Source organism: Zophobas morio, unplaced genomic scaffold (genome assembly GCF_036711695.1).
Source record: "Zophobas morio isolate AGI-343-1 ecotype UQ-CSIRO unplaced genomic scaffold, CSIRO_AGI_Zmor_V1 ptg000031l, whole genome shotgun sequence".
Lineage (NCBI taxonomy): Eukaryota > Metazoa > Arthropoda > Insecta > Coleoptera > Tenebrionidae > Zophobas > Zophobas morio.
Genome location: NW_026972136.1, coordinates 4,742,674 through 4,756,743, shown reverse-complemented (window position 1 = coordinate 4,756,743; position 14,070 = coordinate 4,742,674). Strand labels below are relative to the sequence as shown.

Here is a 14,070-nt window from a genome sequence, read left to right as displayed (position 1 = left end):
ATTCTAAAACTGAAACATCGAAAAATTAAAAAATCCCAAAACTGAAACATCGAAAAAGTGAAGAATTTAAAAACTAAAAGATGGAAAAATCGAGAAATCGAGAAATCGAGAAACAGTGAAATCCAGAAATCGAAAATTCTAAAATTTAAAAAAACTGGGAAATTAGAATATCGAAAAATTGAATTGAAAATCGAAAAATTGAAAATCTAAAATTTAAAAAGCGGATAACTGAAAAATCAAAAAGCCCAAAACTCGAAAAATCGAAAAACCGAGACATGAAAAAATTCAAAATTTAAAAACTCGAAAAATCATACCAACGCTTCCCAAATTGAAATGTTGAAAAATTGAGAAATCGAAAACTTGAAAAATCGAAACCTAAAAATCAAAAAATCAAAAATTTCAAAAATCGAAAAACCGAGATATTAAGAAACGAATAAAAAAATCATAAAATCGAAAAATAAAAAATCGAGAAATCGAAAAGTCGAAAAATCGAAAAATTGAGGGATAATAAAACATTGAAAAATCCCAAAACTGAAATATCGAAAAATTGGGTAATTAAAACCAAAAAGTCGAAGTCGAAAAATCTAAAATTTCAACAATCAAAAAGCCGGAAACTCGAAAATCGAAAAACCGAGACATCAAAAAAATTCAAAATTTAAAAACTCGAAAAATCATAACACCAAAATATGGAAAAATCGAAAAACCCAGAAATTGAAAAGTTCCCAAATTGAATTGTTGAAAAACTGAGAAATCGAAAACTTGAAAAACCGAGACCTGAAAATCAAAAAATCAAAAATTTTAAAAAATCGAAAAACCGAGATGTCAAGAAATCGAATAAAAAAATCGTAAAATGGAAAAACTGAAAAATCGAAAAAACAAAAAATCGAGAAATCGAAAAGTCGAAAAATCGAAAAATTGAGGGATAATAAAACATTGAAAAATCCCAAAACTGAAATATCGAAAAATTGGGAAATTAAAAGTCAAAAAGTCGAAGTCGAAAAATCTAAGATTTCAAATATCAGAAAGCCGGAAACTCAAAAATCGAAAAACCGAGACATCAAAAAATTCAAAATTTAAAAACTCGAAAAATCATAACACCAAAATATCGAAAAATCGAAAAACCCAGAAATTGGAAAACTACCAAATTGAAATTTTGAAAAATTGAGAAATCGAAAACTTCAAAAATCGAGACCTAAAAATCAAAAATTTTAAAAATCGAAAAACTGAAAAATCGAAAAAACAAAAAATCGAGAAATCGAAAAGTCGAAAAATCGAAAAATTGAAGAATAATAAAACATTGAAAAATCCCAAAACTGAAATACCGCAAAACTGAGAAATTGAAAGTCAAAAAGTCGAAGTCGAAAAATCTAAAATTTCAAAAATCTGAAAGCCGGAAACTCGAAAATCGAAAAACCGAGACATCAAAAAATTCAAATTTTAAAAACTCGAAAAATGGAAACATCAAAATATCGGAAAATCAAAAAACCCAGAAATAGAAAAATACCCAAAATTGAAATCTTGCAAAACTGAGAAATCGAGAGATCCATTTAAAAATGGAAGAATCGAAAAATTGAAAAACTGAAAGCTCCAAAAACCGAGAAGTCGAAAATGAATGAGCCGATAAATTTTGATTAACGATTTAACAAGCTTCCGAAAACCTCAGAACTTTACTTTTTCAAAGTTAAATTGTAAAATTTTATTATACGATTTTGAGTTTTTTCCACAAATGGAGGAATACGTTATTTTATGAAATTTACATAACATTTACTATTGTAAAATTTGGGAATGACGTTGCATTGCAAATTTTGGTTAGCGTTTTACCATCTATATGATATTCCTAACATACATATAACATTTAACAACAATCGATCCGGTAGTTTCAGAGATTATTATCTGTGTAATGAAAATCCGGACAGACGGCAGACAGACAAACAGACAGAGACTAAAATGGAGACCTATTTTTTTGTACTCTAGGGGTCATGAAACGTCGAGGAAGCATGAAAGTAACAGTCGCCCGATGGACGCGATCAAAATACTTCCTTGATTACACACCGGAACTAAAAAAATTAAAAAACTACTATGTACTAAATTAAATTATCGGAGTTGTCAACTATAATAGTATATTAAAGAACGAGTTTCATAAGGCAAATATTGAGGCACGAACCCAAGTTTATAGAACGAGCGGCGAAGCCGCGAGTTATATAAAGGATGAGTGCCTCAATGGCCTTATGAACGAGTTATTTATACTATTTTTTCTACCGCACACGTTTTTTCCCAAAATTTAATTAAAATTTGCATTTTTTTTAATCTGGGGACTTTTGTCGTGGTTGGTGATGGGTTGGTCTGACACTAACCACGAAATATTTGAGGTTCGAATTTTCACAACAACAACTGTAATTCGAATCAATTCGAGTTTTCGTAATTTAAAATTGGTTAAAATGTCTTGCGAAGAAGTTACGCGTCCGGAAACGTGGGAAATTTTAAGTTTAGATTTGCCACTGACATTCACCTGACATTTCTCGTCATTGCTACCAATCTTACCGATCTAAATTACACCAGATCTATTAAAGAACGCCTTTCCGCTATTAACGAACTGCTGTGACGTCATTTGCGTGCGTTAATAGCTCTATTAGAAAACCAAAAAACGTGGGCGGTAGAAAAAATTATATTCTACATCGAGTTTTAAATGGTTGTTCCGCCTCATTTCAGCACTGACAATGTAAACTTTTCAATTATGGGTACTAACGCTGCACGATGACATTAACTACACATCATAAACTGACACATAAATACAGCTGCAGATTATAATCATTAATCACCATATTAACCAAGCGGCAAATTCAGTGCCTACTGTGATATTCAAACCGTATTCAATTTTCCCAACACACTAAAAATAATAACAACAATAAAACGATACTTTCAGAATAAGGTTTTTTCTAGCACAAAAGCTTATGATTTATGACATATTCCGAGCTTCTAAAACAAGAAATACCATTTCAGCTTCTCTATGGTTGCCTGTTTCGTAAAATATAGCATCCATTTAACATGTATTATTTTTTGTTAAGCCGCGTTTCCATTAAAACTCGAAAAACTACCAACAGAATTACCCTACATGTCTGCACCCTTTAAAAAATTGTTGAACTGATGGCAGCTTTAAGATTAATGGCAACTTAAACGCTCTTCCTTCCTAGCTGACCATAAATTTAACAATACCGTCCGCTGCCAACATAACCAAATTAAACCGGACGTTTACAAGAGAAATCAATTTTGTGTCGTACTAATTCGCACATTAAATTAGGCTTATTGGTTTATGCTTTATATGGAGCATGGTAGAAAGTTCGCAGACCCAATTTTCCCAGCTAGTAGAATAAATTCGCATGCGATTTAGATCTTTGTCGGATTTCAGAAGAAATTAAACAAGGTGGGTATTCGTCGGAAGCTAAACATGTCCCAGAGGTTTGTTCCAATTTTTGAGAGAAACTGTGCCGGTTATCTGATTTTCTAAAGCCGAAAAGACGGTTTATTAATAACTTGATGAACAATTAGGGTGATTAGTATTTAATAGGTGTTTTGTGTGTATTTCTCGAAGCGCTAATGAAAGTGCTGACAGTTCTGATTCTCCTTTTAATTAATTAAAATTTAATAATTCCACGAATAGTAATGAACTTTTTCTTCAAGAAAACAAGGTCAGGGACGTTGATTAGCAAGTTCGTCGCGGTAAAAAATAAATGTAATCTTAAAAAAATCTGGGGATTTTTTTCATTACGTGAACTGTATTTACGTTGCGTGTTATTTTACTCTTGTTCATAAATTGCTTCAAAAAAACAAAATTAATTAACATCTGGAAATCATTACACAATACTGGCGATAAAGTTAGGAAAATTTCTTTTCCACCACATTCACGTTTCAACGGCGATGCATAAAGATGGAGATATGATCAATGAAATGACAAAACAAGATGTTCATCATGTTCTATTGAAATATGAAAAGGGAAACAGTATTCCAAGGGGTTATTGGAGCGCGAAAAACTGACACTGCTTAGACTGAAACGACGACAATGTGTTCGGTTTTTCTTGGAATTTTCCGCGGTTTTCGTAGACGAGTGGGATAAGTGGCGACTTTGGGGGATTTACCCCTTTGAACTGGGTATTTGCTAGAGAAAAACGCAATTTGGGGCAGTTTTTCTTTGTTTTCCTTGTCATACAGGGACCCACTTTCTGAAATATTGATTTTAGTTACAAAAAGAAATCATCTTTAAAGTACACTATTAAATTCATGATTGATGTTTTAATTTCAAATAATATTTCGACTACATCACAAGTAAACGGTATTTTTTTTATATAGTGCAAGGAAATTATATTCTTTGACGCTTCACACACATAACATTTAAAACCTAACGAGTAGTTAAGAACATCGTCGTTAAGCAGCGGCAAAATATTTACTTGAGTAGTAAGGTATTCAAAAAAGGTAAGCGGCACATAACATACAAATAACATAAGTGCAAGTTAGGTTAGAGAAAGACAAAAATGTAACAAAAAAGAGAATAAAAAACAACCAAAAAAAGGGACAAAAAAACGACAACAAACCGAGAAAAATTTGGAAACGTCACCCGGAATCAAACCTCGAACCTTTCATCTGCAAAGAAACGCGCTCCTCTACAGATACATGAGTTAGGTTTAATTGGTTACATATGTGACATGGTGACTAAAGAATAAGGGTAGAGTTTAGACCATAACAGTTATAACAACAATAAACAAAAGAAAAGGTGGATTCATAAAGCACAAATACAGGAGTAGATTATTTTATAAAATTGAAATGTTTACAGTGCAAAATATTAAGGTGACGTCATTGCAGTATGGATGGGGATGATCTGACAAATTTTGGTTAACATTTTACCATGTACATGATAGTCCTTAAATGCGTATCAAATTTTAGGATACTCGGTCCAGTAGTTTCGGAAATTTAATAAAAATCGACGCAGACGACAGGCGGAAACAGGAAACCACTTTTTTGGTCATGACATGTCGAGAAAACATGAAAGTAGCCACTGGCCTGATAGACCTTATTACAATACTTCTTTCGCTTAGGTTCGAAAACTAAAGACCACAAAAAAATAGCTAAAAAATGAGGGGAAAAAATCAGAAAGTGGAAAATGTTAATAAAAAAAAATATATTAAAAAAGCGACAATAAATCGAGAAAATAAAAACCGATAGACCGAGTAAAAAAGTGTCAAAAAGCACCACAAAAAAGAAAACAATAACTTCACAAGAAAAGGCCAAAAAACTTGTGGATAAAAATTCAACAAAAAAAGAAGAGTAAAAGACAAAGAGAAAAAAAAATACAGCACAAACTATACAAGAAAAAGTAACAAAAACCCCACAAAAAAGAATAAATAGAATAAAAAGGACAAAGAGTCTACTTTTAAGGCGAAAGCAGAGGACAAAAATAAATCAAAATATGCGAAAAAAAAAACGATAAAAATGAATTAAAAATGAATGACAAAACAATACGATCAAAAGAAAGGAATCAAAAAAGGCGACAAATAATAGTGACAACGTAAGGTTTGACAACAAAAAAAATGCGACGAAGGGCAAAAAACGCAATAAAAAAGTTTAGAAAAAAATGCAAGAAAGCGACTACAAGAAATAACAAAAATGGGTATAAAAAGGAATAAAAATTACCAAAAAAAAGAAAATAAAAAAAGGCCACAAAAATGCGAAAAAAGAGGACAAAAAATTATAAAAATGTAAATTAGTAACGACAAAAAAATATTTCAAATCATTACAAAGCAAAGCAACTAAAAAAATAGAGTCAAGAAAGATGAGAAATAAAGTCGCGATCTTTTCTATAGAACCACTCCCTAGTGTAAATTTTCAAAATTTGTTTGGTGTAAGTGACCTTGACGGGTTTCTGGGGGAAAACATATGTGTCAAAAATTTGACAGGTTAGATGACCCCATTGTCAATGTAGATATTTTATTTTAATAAACAGATGAACAGAACATACAGTGTGCACGGGATACAGTGAGGCATAGCTGAGGGCAACCGAAACATTCGTGTTGTGCTAGTTTCGATTGCCATATCAACTACCGCTACCAACCGCGTTCGGCGTAAAGTACTAGATGACAGGGCTACCAACTTGACTTTTTATCGAGTGGTTCCGTAGAAATGACCGCTACTGTAAAAGTCACAAAAATGCAATAAAAAAAAAGTTTAAAAAAGCATCCACACAAAGTCCATACAAAAAACAGAGGACAAAAGTAGGCGGGGAAAAGGGCGATAAACCACAAATTCAGGATTATGTTACAACATTAACAATTAATTAAATGCATACATTTGTTCGACAAAATTGTAAGAAAAAGGTAAAAAAAATCGAAAAATTTAAGAATGAATAAATCGAAAAAACAAAAATTAAGAAATTCGAAAAACTGAATAACAGAAATATCGAAGAAGAGAAAAATCAAAAAATCCAAAAATCGAAAATTCGGCAGTTTAAAAAACTGGGAATTTGAAAAATTGAAGAATGGAAAAATTGAAAAATCTAGAAACAGAATAATTTAAAAATCGAAAAATTGTAGAATCGAAAAATTTAAAAACCCTAAATCGAAAAAAACACGGAAACATCGGAAAATTGACACACAGAAAAATGAGAAAATCGAGAAATAGAAAATTTGAAGAATTGAGAGATTGGAGAATCAAAAAATTGAAAAATCCAACAGTGAAATATGGAAAAATTGAGCAATCGAAAAATTGAACAATAAAAAAACTGAAAAATCCCACAACTGAAGTTTCGAAAAATTGAGAAATCGAAAGCTGAAAAATCAAGAAATCTAAAATTCTTAAAAATAAAAAACCGAAAATTTGTTAGATTTTCATTTTTTTTTTTCAAAAATCTTGATGTTTAGGACAAAAATTCAAGACGGATTCATAAACCACAAATTCAGGACTATGTTACTTTTTAACATTTAAATACATAACACTTATTCGACAAAATTGTTCGAAAAATTGAAAAATTAAAAACAAAAATTATAAAATTCGAAAAACTGAAATAGCAAAACAGAAAATCCAGAAATCGAGAAATCGAAAAATTGAAGAATAAATAACCCGAAAAAACAAAGATGAAAAAATTCGAAAAACCGTATAATAGAAATATCGAAGAAGAGAAAAATCAAAAAATCCAGAAACCGAAAATTCGAAAATTTAAAAAACTGGAAATTCGAAAAATTGAAGAATGGAAAAATTGAAAAATCTAGAAATCAAATAATTGAAAAATCGAAAAAATCAAATTTAAATAATTAATCGAAAAATCGAAACATCAAAAATCCCAAAATTGAAAAATTCACACAATTGAAATATTGAAAGATCGAGAAATCAAAAAATCGAAAAACTTTAAAAATGGAAAATCCGAAATGTGGAGAAATCTAATAAAAAAATCGAAAAATTTTAAAAATCGAAAATCCGAAATGTGGAGAAATCTAATCAAAAAATCGTAGAATCGAAAAAGCAGGAAAGCAAGAAATCGAAAAATCCATAAATTGAAGGGTAAAATATTGCAAAATCCGAAAACTAAAATACCTATCGAAAATTTGAGAAATAGAAAGCTGAAAAATCGAAAAATCTAAAATTCGAAAAAATAAAAAACCGAAAAATTTTTGAAGATTTATAATTTTTTTTTTTCAAAAATCTTGATGTCTAGGACAAAAATTCAAGACGGCTTCATAAACCACAAATTCAAGGCAATGTCGTTTTTTGACATTTAAATACATAACACTTATTCGACAAAATTGTACGAAAAATATGTAAAACGACGAAAAATTGAAAAATCAATAAACCGACAAAACAAAAATTATAAAATTCGAAAAACCGAAAAACCAAAAAATCCAGAAATCTAGAAATCGAGAAATCGAAAAATAGTGAAATGGAGAATTCGAAAATTTTAAAATTTAAAAAACTGGGGAATTAAAATATCGAAAAATTGAAGAATCGAAAAATTGAAAAATCGAGAGATCGAATAATTAAAAAATCGAAAAATTGAATATCTAAAATTTAGAAAGTGAAAAATCTAAAAGCCGAAAAATCGAAATATATAAATCTAGAAATTGAAAAATAAAATATTGAAAAATTCAAAAACTGAAATATCAAAAAACTGAAAAATTGAAACTCAAAAATTTGAAAAATTCGAAGTCGAAAAACCGAAAAATTGAAAAATCAAAAAGCCGAAAACTCGAAAATTGAAATACCGTGACATCAAAAAATTCAAATTTTGAAAACCTGAAATATCGAAACATGAAAATATAGAAAAAAATAAAACATTCCCAAAATTGAAATCTTGAAAATTGAGAAATCGAAAAACCGTGCTGTTAAGAAAACGAATCAAAAAAATTTTAAAATGACAAAATTGAAAAATTGAAAAATCGAAAAAGCAAATAACCGAGAAATCGAAAAATTGAAGAATAAATAAACTGAAAAAACAAAAATTAAAAAATTCGAAAAACTGAGTAACAGAAATATCAAAGAAGAGAAAAATCAAAAAGTCCAGAAATCGAAATACGAAAATTCGAAAATTTAAAAAACTGGAAAAATTCCAAAAATTGAAGAATGGAAAAATTGAAAAATCTAGAAATCGAATAACTGAAAAATCGGAGAATCAAATTTAAATAATCGAAAAATCAAAACATCGAAAAATTGAATAATCTAAAATCCAAGATGTGGAGAAATTTAATAAAAAAATCGTAAAATCAAAAAAGATTGAAAAATCCCAAAACTAAAATATCGAAAAATTGAGAAATCAAAAGTCGAAAAATTGAAGTCGAAAAATCGAATTCGTCAAATGGAAAATTTCAAAAATCGAAAAGCTGAAAAATTAAAAAACTGAAAAATCGAGAATTCGATTTTTCGACTTCAATTTTTCGACTTTTGATTTCTCAATTTTGACTTTTTTTTCTCAAAACTAGAAATATCTAGATCATCGTCTTAAGGTACATCCAAAATTCCACAACTATCAATGAAACAATCCTGTGTTTAATGTAATTAGCGAGCCGGCGGACAGACAAACGGAAACAGAACGTCGGAAAAATAATCAAAATTACACAATAGTTGTGACTGAAATACAAAATATTCAAAAAATCCAGACCTTGATGAAATGCATTTCAACTGCAAATCCCATGCAAATTTGAAAATTTTAAAAACTGATTCAATAAACAAAACATAATTATCCCGACGAGCGAAAACTGCTTTGGCAAAAATTTCCAACAACAATGCATTAATTCAACATCAGTACGGAACGGAATTTCGTGAATAGAATATTTTTGATGTACACCAGTTTTATTTATATGAAAAAAAAATCCGACTTTATTTAATTTATTTAATTAAATTATTTTAGCCCCGGACGTCACTGCAATGAATGAATATTTGCTGCTGGGCCAACAAACATCTGCCATCTAAAATTTATAATGCTTTTAAATACCGTAATTCCTCAAAGTGAACAAGTTGCTTTCTTGCTTATCGCTTCGTTTCAAATACAATTAAAGCTTAATCTTCTCCCTTCTCAAACGAGGTGTACCTACGGGAGATAGCAAAACGTTAAATCCGACGTAATAAATTAATTTATTATTATTTTTTTTTAATAATCAAATTTTATGAAAGGCGAAATTAGCTGCTGCATTTATAAAAATTGAAGATTAGTTCGACAGAACTTCCCTCGCCCATAAAGTAAATTACATCAAATCCGGTTCTTGATTAAAAGGTTTAAATGGCCTCTCAGCAATAATAAAACAAGTTGAAGTGTTTATGTAAAAAAAACACGTAGAAATTAGTTCGATTTGTTCTCAATATTATTATTACAAATACTCTTATTTGATAATAATAAATGCACGACCGGGGAAGGACGAATATCCACTTGTAGGTAATAGCGTTTCTTCGATTTCCGTAAAACAAACTCGAAATCCCACCATTACCCATTCACCGTCGCGATCTACCTTAAATATTTATACCCTATTTACGATGTCGTAAGTAAACGGCAAACGCACGAAAAGTCGAGAATAAAACTTCCTCCGTAAAACAAACAATCGCTTCTTACAACAAACACAAACGTTTCCGGTTATCTCCCCGACCATGAGCAAGAGTCGCGCCATAACTCTTTCGCGATTCATCTCGCATTAATTTTTTAAGTTACGTAAAACAGCCAAGACGTACCGGAACCGCTACGTCAAGAACGCGAACGAATTTGCTGCATCTGCAAACTTTCCAATTTTGTTTATGACGTTGGAGAGCGGAGCTCTAATATGAATATCGAAGGAAGTGCCAGAATAAAACTCACATGATTTATAATATTATATTAAATCCTGGACAAGTCCTCTGTCACGTCTGTCACTCGCAGAAAAGCACCATTCCACGTTCTACCTGCACTCGACGGATTCGCGCCGACAAAATGATTTGTTAATGAAAATATTTTATCTCTGTTGTCACGAATTATTATTATCGGTTTAAAAGTATGCGAGTTAAGTATTAGAGGTATTATCAGTTCGCTGATAATTAGATTACCCTTTGTTAGCACTTTGCCAGTTTACTCACTCGTTGCGACACGAGCAAATCAATTTCGCTGCTATTAGAGTCAATCCAATACACGTCAGATCGATCACGAAAGTGGTGAGGGTCACTGATTTTCCTACGAATTAGATAGGAGATTAGGATTTGGAATATCAGAGGCTGGGAAATTCGGGCACCGCAGAAAAATTAAAATTGGGGTAAAAGGTCGAAATCGGTCGGCAATGCGGTAATAAAATATAAAAATGGAGCCTCGACTTGATCACAGTGTAAATAAAAAGTTTTCATTTGTTGTATTGTGTAACTTTTTTTAGATATTGTCATCAATTTTTTAGAGATAAACAAATACAACGTTGTTTTGCAATCGCTTAAGTGCCTATTAAAAATTTAAAAATCTTAAACAATTATAAGATTCGATAATGCAAATCTTATTTTTTTGATATCCCTGTATGTTAAATTTACTCATGAGGGGATCGAACCCGCCCACTTCGCATTATTACCACTACTCTTCTCGTGCATTAGTATAAAATGACTACAATTTTGATTTTGTGCGGAAATCTAAAATTAAGGCGGATTCATAGACCATAAGTACAGAAGTGTGTTGTTTCGTAAAATTTAAACAATATTTACCATGCAAAATTTTGAGATGACCTAACCAAATTGTTGATTGGGATGATCAGACACATTTTCGTTAGCGTTTTGCCAGCTACACGATATTTCTAAAACAAAAATGATCAGGTCAATTCAGGTCAGGTCACGAAAGAAAAAAAAAATTAGAAAAGGTTAAAAAAAAACGACAAACCATAAAAAAAGAATAACAATTTTTTGATATTTTTAGAGACCCACATTTTTTTAACGTTTTCCTTGTCACCTTCTCAATATTTTTCACGTTTGACACAATTAAAAACTAAAATTTGCGACATTTTGAAGCTTTTTCGGATTATTTGCTGTTTGATCTTTGATATTTTGATTTCTATATTTTCCACACCTGCCACCTTTCGGATTCTTCTCACGTTATTGTATGTCTGACATTTTTGATATTTTGACTTTTTCAGTTTGAAGTTTCCGATATTTTCAAATTTTGAAGCTCCCCACTTGTTTAATGCGTCTGATATGTTTGACATTCTTGATGTTATTAGCGTTCTTGACATTATTTATTTTTTCACTCTTCTCGTTTTTAGTTTTTTAACACCTGCTACTTTTTGACTTTTCTCGCGTTATTTTGTGTTTGACAGAATTTTTGTTTTTGACGTTTTCAAAGTTTTTGACACTTGATTTTTTTATTCTTGACACTCTTGACTTCCTTGGCATATTTTTAGCTCATTGTAAAAAAATCCGAGATTTTCAACATTTTAAACTTTTTGCGGATTGTTTGCTGTTTGATTTTTCGATATCTGCATTTCTATATTTTCACATATGTCACGTTTTTGACTCTTCACACGTTATTTAATGTCTGGCACTTTTGACATTTTGACTTTTTGTCAGTACGGACTTTTCCACGTGCTTAATGTTTCTGATATTTCTGATGCTTCAGTTCTTCCGTATTTTTGTCACTTTTCATTTTTTTATTTTCGCAAAAATCGGGATTCCTAGGGTGAAAACTGAAGGTGGATTCATAAACCACAGGTACAAGAGTATGTCATATTATAAAATATAAAAAATATCTACCATGCAAAATTTTGAGATGCCGTTATCAAATTTTGTTGGGGAAGATTAGACAAATTTGGATTACAGTCGTTCCACTTGAATAAGAAAATTTGATTTGACCTGACTTGATCTGATCTGACATAGCATGACTTGACCTAACCTCAAAGTTAGAAACTACATATACAGAGAATCAGCATAATTATTTATTAATTTTAATATTATTACAAATTTAAATTTAAAATTCTACGAGAAGATTCACTTAAAAAAAATACGAAAAATATGGAAAACAAATCAAACGAAGCGTCACTGTTTTAATTCTGTACATATAGTATGATCTAGCTCCAAAATAGGCGATTCAAAAAGAGAAAAAAAAAACAATAAAAAAGGCAAGAAAAACACGACGAAAAAAGTCCACACAAAAAAGGTGACCACAAAAAGTGACAAAAACATCAAAAAGTAGGTACAAAAAGCAACAAATCACAAAAAAAAAATAAAATAAAAGGCAAGAAACAAAATGGTCACAAAAAATAGGGACAAAAAGTCCACAAAAAAGATTTTAAAAAACGAATGATAAAAGAAATCAAAAGAAAGGCGACTGGAAAAAGTAACCAAAAAATGATAGAAAATGAACAAGAACAAGAAACGCAAAAAAGCAAGTTAGAAAAAAACAATAAAGAACGGCTACAAAAAGCAAGAAAAAATTCTCAAAAAAAAATAAAACGGTTAAAAATTCCAACAAAGGCAAGAAACATAAAGTACATAGAGCAACCGAAATAAAGAAATCAAAAAAGACGTCAAATAAAGGTCAGCAAAAATACAAAAAAGCAAAGAATCAAAAAAGAAGATATAAGAAATCCACAAAAGAAGCTATTAAAAAACTACAAAAACAGAGGAGAATTTTCTATTTTTTTTATGTAATGTAATGTAATGTTAATTAACGATTAAAATCCTACTTTTATTTTTAGATTTCTCGATTTTTCGACTTTACAGTTTTCTGTTTTTGGAATTTTCTTTTTTTCGATATTTCGACCATTGCATTGATCGAAATTTCGATTTTTCTATATTTCGATTCTTAGAATTGTCGATTTTTGGGTTTTTCGATTCTCGCTTTTCTCGATTATCGAATTTTCGGCTTTCCTATTTTTCGAATTTTTGTTTTTTCGAATATTTGATTAATCGAATTTTCGATATTCGAGTTTTCAATTTGTTTCAAACTGTCAAATATTTCCATGTTTCAGTGTTTCGAATTTTTAGTATTTGGATTTTAAACTTTTTTACTTTTCGATTTCTCTATTTTTCGACTAAGATTTTTCGTTTTTAGAATTTTCGATTTTTCGAATATTTGATGAATCCATTTTTCGATTTTTCGACTTTCCGTTTTTCGACTTTTTTTCGATATTTCAAATTTTCGAATTTTCAGTTTTTGTTGGATTTTCGATTTTTTCGAATATTTGATTAATTGAATTTTCGATTTTTCGATCTTTCGAATTTTCGATTTTTCTACATATGTATACACATCGATTCCTAGATTTTTCGATTGTCGGTTTTCTTCGTCAGTTTCTAAATTTTCTTTGTTTGGTTTTTTGATTTTTCGAATTTTAGTTTTTCCAATACTTGATTCATCGAATATGCGATTTTTTAATTTGTTTTCTTTGATTTGTCGATTTATCAATTTTTTAATTCTTGAAATTTTCGTATTTTCGACTTTTGATTTTTTGCGTTTTGACTTCTTAATTTCTCGAGTTTTCGATTTTTCAAATTTTAGAATTTTCGATATTTCAAATATTTGATTCACTGAACATTCGATTTTTCGACTTTCAGTTTTTTGATTTTCTATTTTTCGATATTTCAAATTTTCGAATTTTCAATTTTCTGATT

The 14,070-nt window shown here is 30.1% G+C and overlaps 1 protein-coding gene across 4 annotated transcripts in view; it reads right to left on the bottom strand.

The window, feature by feature from the left end:
* LOC135139519 (protein phosphatase 1 regulatory subunit 16A) overlaps positions 1-14,070 on the bottom strand; it is a 187,080-nt gene that overhangs the window by 127,675 nt on the left and 45,335 nt on the right. The window contains exon 2 of one of the 4 annotated variants that reach the window (XM_064069779.1): positions 11,176-11,264. The exons of 2 other annotated variants lie outside the window; for them this stretch is intronic. The gene's annotated coding sequence lies outside the window, so the exon portion shown is untranslated. Of the gene's footprint in view, positions 1-10,318; positions 10,424-11,175; positions 11,265-14,070 lie in introns of those variants that run through there. One more of the 4 variants, XM_064069780.1, reaches the window with a different exon arrangement.